Source organism: Belonocnema kinseyi, chromosome 7, assembly GCF_010883055.1.
Source record: "Belonocnema kinseyi isolate 2016_QV_RU_SX_M_011 chromosome 7, B_treatae_v1, whole genome shotgun sequence".
Classification (NCBI taxonomy): Eukaryota; Metazoa; Arthropoda; class Insecta; order Hymenoptera; family Cynipidae; genus Belonocnema; species Belonocnema kinseyi.
In genome coordinates this window covers 114,819,346-114,827,215 of record NC_046663.1, presented here as the reverse complement: position 1 = coordinate 114,827,215, position 7,870 = coordinate 114,819,346, and positions in this window count along the sequence as shown.

Genomic DNA, 7,870 nt, shown 5'->3' with positions numbered 1-7,870 from the left:
ACATATGAGACGTACACCTATCTCTTTCTAGATAAAGCTGATTGGTCGAGAATACTATCGTTGGGTGAAGTTTGGCGCAGCACAGGACCGTGCTTTGTGTCGCGAGTGCCACAATAATGTGACGTGTATCGCACTTTTCAGAATTGATTTATTTATAATTTATTTAATTATAATTTATTGTAAATAAATATAAAAAATGGTGGCAGCCTGTGTAGTTTGTGGGCGCTGTCAAGACGTTTATATGGGGATATGTTTTCATACGTGAGTAAAGTTATTGAATATAGTAAAATAAAAAATGTTACAACAAAAACAAAACCTCAAAATATGAAGTTTTGTACCTCTGCATTACAAACGGTTATTTTTTACGTTATAGAAATGTTGTTCAAATTTTTGACAGTTTTTGCATTATTTTTGAACTCACAAAACGATTATTATTGTAGCATTTTCAATCCAATTTCAAGAAGCATTTATAGTTACCAAGTTTTTAAAATAATATATCTGAAACAGGTATTTTACATGAATGTTTTTTAAAATTCAATTTATTATAACTACAAATTTTTAATGTATTGTTTATCTTTTTTTTTAATTAACCGTACAGAATATTCAGGCAATATCCGGGGCCACCAATTCACTTGACAGAGCCCTGAAATAGATAAAGGCAGGTCTACGTATCATATGTTTTTTCTCTCTCTAGAGCCCATTTCAGTTATGCCCAAAGCGTTACCAGTCCATTTCTATATATCGATGAGAGATGCACAGGGTTGGTCTAAGTTTAAAATTTCCAAGATGGCCAACAGTAACCACGGTAACTGTTCGTTCTTATTTTTGTTTTCACCGGCAACATACTTCGAAAAATAATTTCACAATCTTCTTTCTTCATAAAAACAGATTTTCATATAGAAAACAGTACAAAAACAACTGTAAATGCATAAATAATTATTCTGCCAATTATTTATGTATTTCTACTTGTTTTTATATTGTTTTCTGAAATTTGTTTAGTTTTTAGGTCCATTACCTGAAAAGGATCTAGGTATTATCGCAATTATCTGAACGGTCATCTAGTATCTTATCTTAGGGGAATGAGTATATGCTAGATGGCTTCAACATCGACTTTGTTGCGACACATCTAAAGCATTGAGTGACCACCGCCTATATTCTTCTTGAGCTCCCGCTGTCAGGAGAGTATATGCCTCAGGCAGAGATGGGTAATCAAAATGCCCTAGGTAATTCACGTAGTTTTTTACGGTAAATTACTAGGTATTTTACATGCCTATTTTCTAAAACGATGTACATTCTACTGGACGTTAAGTGTTTTTTGTCTACCGGTCAAAAATCAATATATTTTTAATAATTGAATTTTCAAATTCAATTTTTTTAAAATATTGATTTTTGACCAGTTAACAAAAACACTTAATATCAACGTATTTATTAAGTATTAAATTGACCAATATTTCATAAAAACAATAATAAAAACAAGATATAAATGTGAAAAATCACAGCAAATTACGAAGACTTCTTGGGTTTAAATAATTCACCAGCATTCCTAAAAAATTATAATAAGATCCATTTCAATTAAAAGTATTTAAATGAACAAAAATAACAATATTTCACAATTATCACTTGTAGACGTTTAAAATTAAGTTTATTTCATGGAATATATTAAAGTCCACATTTTTTTTGCTCCGGTTTCGCTTTAGCTGATATTATTTTTGTTACGAATAATATTGGCACTTCAAAAAAACTCTTACACATGCGAGTACCAGAAATTTAAAAAAGTGAGCTTATGCTACAGGTCCGCCATCTTCGTATGTACTTTACTATGTATTTTACCGGTTTTCTACGTGATATTCTTTGATTAGGTATTTCACGTAAAAAAAAACCTTCTGTTAAATGTAACTAGCGGGGTGACACGATTTTCGCTTTTGCATTGGAGGAGTGAGTCAGTTTTGTACTTTTGTGAAGAGCGGCGAGGCTTGAAATATTGGCGCCACCGCTGCAACACCTGGTCTGAACATTATCTGTTATTATTTTGCACGTAGAAACTTATAAAATATCATGAATCTATCGTCTTTTTGGCTTATTTGATTCATTTACTGATAAATATGTAATCAAAATGGGTGGCCATCGATTTATAGATCCGAACTGTCGAGCAGGGTACGACTCAACCCGTTCAAATGGAGTAAAAACTGTTTTTCTCCATTCCAAAAAATGAGATTGAACGTTGGCAACAAGCAATTAATTGTTGAGAAAGGATTTTATTAATAAATCCGGACGTTTAGTATGTGAAGATCACTTTGTAAAGGATCAGATAATTAAGAAATAGGAAGTTTTAGTTCCCAATGGAACAGTTATTGCCGTAAGTATTACGATTCGTTTACACTGTTGTCCTTTAACCAAAAATAATCGAGTGGGTCTGACGATTTCATGACAACATTGATTTTCCTATTTTAATATATTCTTCTTGCTACTAAACTTTTAGCTCGTTGTGATAGTGTGTAAATTTATAGTTTCAAAGTTTGTGAAATTTAACAAATATTTCAAGACCCTTACTATCTGTAAGAAAAAAGTAAAACTAACATTAATGACAGTGTTGAATTATCGCTGAGTTTTAACATTTATGTACAATTACATTAACTTATTAATAAATTCAAGTATTAAAGTAAATTAAAATTGTAACGTAATTATATTTTTGCAGTCAGATTGGTATGCCAAACCTAAATTAAAACCAGGGGTTTCGAAATCTCAATTTCCAAACTGCCTCGAGCATTGTTCGCAGGCTGCTAAAAAAACCGTCGTCTAATAAAGCGCGATTTTTTACCAAAAATTCTGAAAAGTCTAATAAAAAAGTCAGCCTTCGAACAATAATTAGGGCAGTTTGGAAATTGTGAGGGCAACCCCCTTAGTTTTAATTTAGGTTTCTTTTACCATTATGACTTCAAAAAAAATCATGAATTTACAATTTTAATATAGTTTAATACTTACATTTATGAAAAAATTCATGTAATTGTACATAAATATCGAAACTCTGCAATATTTACAAACTGCTATTGATGTTACTTTTACATTTTTTCCTGAAGATAGTAAGGGTCTCAAAATACTTTTAAAAATTCTGAAACTATAAAAACTATAATTTTATATGCTATCAAAATAATCTAAAAGTTCGGCAACAACAAGAATATCTCAAAATTTTCAAATCAATGTATACATGAAACCATCAGAGCCATTCGCTTATTTTATGTTAAAGGACATCGGTGTAAATAAATCGTAATATTTACCGCCATAAGCGTTCAATCAGGAGCTCAAACTTCCTTTTTCCAAATTATCTGATGCTTTAATAATTGATCTTCACACACTAAATGTCCAGGTTTATTAATAAAATCCTTTTTTTCATGATTAATTATTTGTTGCCAACGTTTAACCTCATTTTTTGGAATGGAGGAAAACACTTTTTACTCCGCTTGAACGGGTTGAGTCGTACCCTGTTCGACAGTTCGGATCTATACATCGATGGCTTTAGTCCATATTTAATTCATGTCACCATATTTTAATCCAATTTTCGAATAAATATATGACTAAATGTACTAGTAAACTTAATAGCTTTCATACTGACAATCTTTTCACTATCTTAACGATTGACACAATATAATAAATAATAATTTTTTACAATTTATTTTGTATTATTATAATGTTTTTATTATAATGTTAATGTTAACATTAGAATCATTCAAGTAATTCAAAATAGAAACACTATTATTTATATTAACATTTTAGAACTTTTAGTTTATTTTCTTTGAAACTTGAAGACGTATTCTTTATATTTTACCATTTTACGCTGCTTGAATATTAAAATCCGTATAGACATTTCCAGTGCTTTTAAGGTCTATTTTTTAATCCTCGATATTTTTTTTAATTCTAGGAACAGTTAATCTTGGATTAATTCAAGCTCAAAGTTTTTAGAATATCCACAAAAGTTCAAAATATTACAAAAACTGAGAAAAATACTACATCTCCCATGTTTCTTATTAGTAGCTGTCAGTCATATTTAGGGCGCGGCGCCAGTGTTTCACCTACTGCCGTCCTTCACAAAACCAGCCCCATGAATCGCCCCACTTTTCTGTTCACTTAGCATCCGGATGGGTATCGTAGTTCAAACAAATCCAATAGATGGTGATCCGATCAGGTAAGCCTGTTTTTTTGCATCTTTTGCATTGTTTTGTATTGGCAAAACCGGTAAATTTCCTATTAAAAGTGATTTATTTGAGAAAAATGTATCAAATTGAAAGTTTAAATTATATGAACTTGTAGCCGAGTAAATCATTTATTGTGTTGAGAGTTTTTTCTAATTGATAGTGCAAAATAATGGTGTTAAAATGTGTAATTCCGGGTTGTACGTCTAGCTATACCTGCAATTTGAAAAAGTTTCATTTTTTTCTTGTACCAAAAGATCCCGAAGAAATTAAAGGGTGGCAACAGGCTATTCGCAGAGATGACAGAAATACAGTTTGTGAACAACTCTTTTGGGAAAGTGACATAATTTAGAACCCAGAAGTTAAAGGCCCAGACAGAAGTGTAATGTCCACAGTATGTAGTTAAAAATTTGTTCTAAAAATATTTTAGAGGTATACAAGAAAAAGTTTATACTGATGAAAGAAAATCATCTAAACAAAACTCGTGGAATTTTAAACCAAACAGAAAAATTTTGAACTAAAACGATGAATTTTTAACCAAAATGATGAGTTTTAAATTGAAGGAGACATTTTCAAACAAATATTTAAATTTTAAACTAGAAAAAAATACATTTTTAACAGAATATGAACTAGTTACATTTTTAGTAAAAAAAAGTAACTTTCATTTTAACTGATTAATTTTAAACTAAAATGATGAATCATCAACTGGAATAGTTAAATTTAAAAAAAAATGAGTTTTTAACTGAACAATGAATCTTCAAATAAAACAGCTAAACTTTCAACAACAACAAAATATGTTTTACTGAAATAAATGTATTGTCAATCAAAACTTAAATAATTAAGTTTCAAGTTAACAAAATCAATGTTAAACCAAAAAATACGAATTTTAAACTAAAAGGACCATTCTTCAACCAAAAATTGAACAATTAAATTCTCTGTAAAAAATGAATGTTCAACCAAAAAATGAATTTTAAATAAAAATGATGAATCATCAATTTAAAAAAATTAATTTTCAACAAACGAGTTTATTTTTCAACAAAGTAAATTTATGTGTACCCTAAAAGTTGAATTTTTAACTAAAATGATGAATATTTCACTGGTAAATACTTAAATTCTCAACCAAAAAGATTATTTCAGTTCAATTTTATACAGGAATATTAAAATTTTTAGGTAAAAAATTGATTTTCGACAAACTAGTTACATTTTTAAAAAGAGATCAATTTCCAATGAAAATGATCAATCTTTCAACAAAATTAATTTTTAACAAAAGAGTTTAGCTTCTAACCACAAATAGATGCATTTTCTAAAAAAAAAAAAACGTAAATTCTTAACCAAAAATGTAAAAAAAATTTATATTGTAATTTAGAAATATTTCCATTTCGAAAGATTACTTCTGCTCTAAAAACTACTTGAAGCACTCTCTTTTTTTAAACTTCGGAAGAAGGGAACAGGGATTTTTTAAACACCTTTCTCCTGAATCTCAGTTTTATTTCTTTTTTAATTCCCCTTCTATGTCAAAAATTCCCTTATCCAAGGGAAATTTAATTTCTTTACTGAAATTCCCTGTCCTATAATAAAAACAATAGATATTTTCAATCATATGCTCTACAACTGTAGACAAAGTAGATTAAATATTTTTTAATTCAATTTCCGGTCATTTCGTGTCTTTTTGCAAGTCTTTCTCAGTTTCCCGCTCAAGGCGCCACCCTGATTATAAACAAATTATATATAAATATATATTTTTTACAGACTGGAAATGTATAGATGAATTGATCAAAGAGTATATTATAAGGCTAATGATTAATGTTTAAATATTGTTATTACTATTATTTTTAGTCAAGTAATAATATAAATCAATTTTTGAAATTTGCAACAATTACAGTTGTTTATAAAATTATTTAACTAATTACATTAGCGAAATAAAGAATGGAAAAATTTAAATAAAATTCAAACTGTTTTCAAAATACTCATACTTATATTCAATTTTCCTAAAATTAAATTACATGTTTTGATGCATTTTTGTGGCTAACTAGTTACAGCTGCTCTTATTGTTACTCAAAACGATGTTATTCCTTTTGTATTCATACAAAAGTATCAAGTTTTCAATGAATTTTTGTAATGTTGCTATACATAACAATGGAACAACAGGCTTACTTGATCCGAGCTACATCTATTGGATTTATCTGAACTACGATACCCCTGCGGATTCTAAAATAACAACTACTGCATATACATACACGGGCGATGCATAGGGCTGCACAAAACTGACTCAGTGCATTTGCACGCTGAATCACCCCCCTAATGTAACCGCTCATCCCTGACCTTAGCTAAAAAGCACAGGGTTAGTCAGTTACGCTTAAGTTGTTTATTTTCTACGTATAATACGTTTCCGCCGTAATATACGCCGAAAACAGTAGAAATATCCTATTAGTTACGCAGAGTTGGGTTGTGACATGTCACTTGAGGTTTTCTACGTATAATAAATAAACGATGTAATATACGTCTAAAATTGTAGAAAACTATGTATAATACATGTCAAAGATGGCGAACTTATTTACTTGGGCGGGACTGCATTTGACAGATTTGAATAATTGGCATAACCTCTTATAAAGCTGTTCAGTCGATTTAGTTTTAATTTTAAGAGTAAAAATATTAAGAACAAGTGTAAAATAATATTTCAGGAGGGGAAACCATGAGAAAACATTGGGTTCGAGTGCGGAAGATTATTTATACTCGTGATCCACATACTCGAAAGCGTTGCGGATTATGTAATAAATTTGTAGAAAACTAACGACTTAATATACGTGATGTATACGTACCCATCCCTGGTAGGTATGTGTTCATTTCCGCTCTATATCTCCTCTGATTCTACCATTCAAAATTACAAGTCCATATTTTTCACAAAGATTTAGCAATTCCCTTCCTCCAGAATTCAACAGTTTATCTTCCGACTTTCTACATTTGAACCAATTTTTATCTATCACACAGTCCTCTTCAAAATTTAGTTCCCTATATTCCTCATCCTTACACTGGTTTTCTTCTAACCTCGCATTCCAATCGCCTACGATAATAAACTGTTCTCCATCTTTCTGCGCCTCTATAAAGAATTTTATAGCCCTAATTACACGTTTTGGTCCGACATTATCGTATAACGATATAATTTTTATATTTTTTCTATTAGCCCTGAGTTTAACACTTTCTAAAATCAGGCCATATTCCCACTCCCTCACACTTACTTCTGTACACCAATCTTTTCTTATTCCTAATAAGTGCCCCCCTTTAGCCCTACTTTTTGTATTCTCTCTCACTGCTGCTTTAGCATACCAGACGTAGTTAGAGTCTAATTTGCTTCTGAAGCAGTGATCCCAGATCTGAAACGAGACGTGGTCCAACGCTATGACACGGCTATGTCCGTGTGAATATGGTAGGAGACGATATAATGCCTGGGTTGCGTGCGCAACCCATTTTTCCTTTGCTGAATTTGAAAACTCGAAGGTGCACGATTGCCAGTCGGAACACTTCGGCGGTTCTATTTATATCTCTATCTGCTTTCAAATAAAATGAAGAGATTGGGATTTTAATATTTCCAGATTTCGATGCTGGGCTGGCGATTGTCATGTTTTGAATTCTTCGCGCGCCTCTTTATATGCGTGTATTTTGAGGTTACATTACTTAAAGTATAA